Here is a 4,358-nt window from a genome sequence, read left to right on the forward strand (position 1 = left end):
TCTACCATTAATATCAACACCACCAGCACCTCTTATATCAGTACCACTTCACTAACATCACCAATATTACCAATGTCTAATCTCAACACTATAAACATTCACAACACCAACACCAAAATCCAAGTGTCAACACTAATAACTCTATTATACCACTAATACAACACTAACATCTAAACCCAACATTATAAACATGAGTAACAGCAACAATACCAACACAACCAACACAGAAATCCTTCCACTAACATCACCAACACTAGTATACCATAAACACGACACAAACATCACCAGTATCACCAACTTATCACAATGCTATACACATAAACAACACCAACACCACTAACACCATCATCATCACCAGCATCCAACCCAAGAGCATAAACATTAACACCAACACTGAAATCCAACATAATTACCAATACTACTACTGCCATTCAAACACAACACGATCTGCGCTAACACCAACATCAGCAACACCGCCGCCATTCAAACACAACACGATCTACACTACACTAACAACATCACCAACACTAGTATACCATGAACATGACACAAACATCATTAGTATCACCAACTTCTAATCACAATGCTATACACATTAACAACACCAACACCACGAACACAAACACCGTAACCCTACCATTAACACACACACACACACACACACACACACACACACACACACACACACACACACACACACTACCAACACTGACACCATGAACACAACACTAATATCACCAATATCACCAGCATCTAATCACAATGCATAAACATAATAATAGCATAAACATTAACACCAACACTGAAATCCAACATAATTACCAACACTACTACTGCCATTCAAACACAACACGATCCGCGCTAACACCAGCATCAGCAACACCGCCACCATTCAAACACAACATGATCCGCGCTAACACCAGCATCAGCAACACGATCCGCGGTAACGCCAGCATCAGCAACACCGCCTCCATTCAAACACAACACGATCTACACTACACTAACAACATCACCAACACTAGTATACCATGAACACGGCACAAACATCACCAGTATCACCAACTTCTAATCACAATGCTATACACATTAACAACACCAACACCACTAACACCTTAACCCTACCATTAACACACACACACTACCAACACCATGAACACAACACTAACATCACCAATATCACCAGCATCTAATCACAATGCTATACACATAAACAACACCAACACTACTAACACCATCATCGTCACCAGCATCCAACTCCAATAGTATAAACATTAACACCAACACTGAAATCCAACATAATCACCAACACTACAACTGCCATTCAAACACAACACGATCCACGCTAACACCAACATCAGCAACACCGCCGCCATTCAAACACAACATGATCCGCGCTAACACCAGCATCAGCAACACCACCGCCATTCAAACACAACACGATCTGCGGTAACACCAGCATCAGCAACATCACCGCCATTCAAACACAACATAATCTACACTACACTCACAACATCACCAACACTAGTATACCATGAACATGGCACAAACATCACCAGTATCACCAACTTCTAATCACAATGCTATACACATCACCAACACCACTAACACAAACACCTTAACCCTACCATTAACACACACACACACACACTACCAACAACATGAACACAACACTAACATCACCAATATCACCAGCATCTAGTCACAATGCTATACATAAACAACCCCAACACTGCTAACACCATCATCGTCACCAGCATCCAACCCCAATAGTATAAACATTAACACCAACACTGAAATCCGACATAATCACCAACACTACTACTGCCATTCAAACACAACATGATCCGCGCTAACACCAACATCAGCAACATCAACACTAGCACTGCCAACATCGAAACCCAACACTAACACCACCAACTTATACACCACAAACATCAACAACAATAAATGAGATGATGTTTGTCCTCATAGGGAAGCCAGAATGGGGAAAATGTGTGTGAGAAAACAGAGAGAGAGGATCGTCGCACAGTTATGAATCTTCTTCATCTTCCCATCTTAGTAATTATCAGTAAACTGAACCATAGAATCTGAATTACATTTCAATAAATTTCTCCACACGGTTCAAATCTGAGACACCTTTAACCGTCCCAGGCCTGGAGCTGTGACTCCACACACCGGTAGTCCTGGGTTCAATCTCCACCCTGCCTCTGTTTCCGTTATACGACGCTGAGCTCGTGCGCGCCGGAAGTCGGATTGCCATTGTTACTGCGTTCCAAAGCCTCTGACTGCAGCATCATAGTCTATTAGCCATACAAGTCTACTGGAGGACATTTTCGTTCCCAGGATTCCGTGAGCACTGAGGAAGACCCGACCTCACAGGTTCCCACACATCAGCGTTAATGCTGTAGAATAACCTCTATCCTCACTGCTTCATGTCATCTGGGTGACGTTTTCAGTTTCGTTTTGGATTTTTGTTGATTTATTATATGAAGCTATAATCAGCTAATTAGCTCACTCAGCCAGGTCGCAGTGATGATGCGCCTTCTAGTTTAAAGTGTAATGGTTTCATGAGCTGTGCTCTCATACTACACCATTCTGCTGTATCAGTAAATAACAGCACAAACAACAGGGGGATAGTGTAAACAAAACAAAATAAAACCTCGTGTGTGTGTGTGTGTGTGTGTGTGTGTGTGTGTGTGTGTGTGTGTGTGTGTGTGTGTATGAAAACAATTACGATTGTAGCTGTTTTCATACTTCCACATCATCAGATAGAGTTATAAATGTCGATACAAATCTAAACAAACTATTCTGCGTTCTAAAAAAACCCCACAAAAAGCCTCAGTTCAACCACCTGAAAATAATTCACCATTAATTACACACGTGCAAAAATGATTTGTAATGCAGTGCAGAAATGTAAAACAAGCCTCCCTCTTTTTTTTTTTTTTTTTTTGCAGATGCTTCCTTTCACTTATCGTTCACTCATAGCCAATGTGTTTTCAACCCAATCAATCACAGATGCTTAATTGATAATAATAATAATAATAATAATAATAATAATAATAATAATAATAATAATACATTACATTCCCCCAGTGCTACGAATGAAAGCAATTAATTCAGCTCTTAATCTTAATCTTTATTTATTGCATTTCTACTGCCTCTCAATTATCTGTGACGACTTGTTCCTTTTGTGCTGATTACAGCAATCGAACACTATATCCACTTCACTCAAATCGGTGTATTTTAAAATGTCGCAGCCTATTGAAGCTTTTTTCTTTATGAATTGGAGATTAATAAATAAAATAATTACCATCTCCCCGAGATTTTTGACGATATAAAACAGGCTATATAAAATACTCACAGGATATGAATGAAAGCTCAGAGCCTGTTTGATATTTGTAAATACCGGTTAATATTCACTGACTCATGTTTTTGGAGAGCCCTGGCTTTAACTCGGTGACATTTTGCTGTTTGAAGGCAATGATCTGAACTGAATTTCTGCTGCATGGAGATGCCGTGGTGGTGCTCTCCCTCTTCCTCCTCCCTTTTCCTTTCTTTTTTTCTAGTTTTCTCAGAAAGAAAGAAAGAAAGAAAGAAAGAAAGAAAGAAAGAAAGAAAGAAAGAAAGAAAGAATGTGTAAATTTGCCAGGCAGAAATTCCCAGCTCTGAACCTGCACTTGAATTAAATCTGACACTGAGCCCATCTGAACACTAACATTTCACTGGTTATAATGGTTTAATTTCAGCTATATAGAGCGAAATTAAACCTGAAGTGTTAAATTCAGTTATTAATTTATCAGGGGAAGATTTGATCATGTGCTCTCGGTGTTAATTCAACACAATTCAACACTGGGTTTGTGATGCACGTACTGAGTGAAAAGAAATAAAGGATGTCGGTGTCTGCTGCTTCTTCCTCCGCGACCTCTTCTGTGTGTTAAAATGGTTTTGTGTTGACTCCAGCTCAGATTATGTGTGTGTGTGTGTGTGTGTGTGTGTGTCCGTAACCTGTATACGCGCTCGCTGTACAGTAAGTACGGTAAGACTTTTTTCCCCCTTTTAGTGTGTGTGTGTGTGTGTGTGTGTGTGCGCGCGTACGTGTGAGTGCGCGCACTGTGGGCGAGAAGGAGAAAGCAGCTCAGCTCCGCGCATAACCAGCCCAGGGTTTCTCTCTCTCTGTCTCTCTTGGCTGTAAATACCATCCGCACCTCGATCTGGGTGTCACCTCATCTCATCACCAACCTCCATTCAGCAGGTCAGTGTATATTTAATTTCCTATTTTCACATTTTCTGTGCGGAAACGTGCAAATATTAGCATCATATTAGTTCTAGCTCTTTCAGGGCGCATTAATTTAGCTTTA

General features: G+C 40.4%; 1 protein-coding gene across 1 annotated transcript in view; it reads left to right on the forward strand.

The window, feature by feature from the left end:
* Positions 1-4,106: 4,106 nt before the first annotated feature.
* gata3 (GATA binding protein 3) overlaps positions 4,107-4,358 on the forward strand; it is a 19,251-nt gene continuing 18,999 nt past the window's right edge. The window contains exon 1 of the mRNA XM_060902984.1: positions 4,107-4,252. The gene's annotated coding sequence lies outside the window, so the exon portion shown is untranslated. The remainder of the gene's footprint in view (positions 4,253-4,358) is intronic.

This window comes from Neoarius graeffei, chromosome 21 (assembly GCF_027579695.1).
Source record: "Neoarius graeffei isolate fNeoGra1 chromosome 21, fNeoGra1.pri, whole genome shotgun sequence".
NCBI lineage: Eukaryota > Metazoa > Chordata > Actinopteri > Siluriformes > Ariidae > Neoarius > Neoarius graeffei.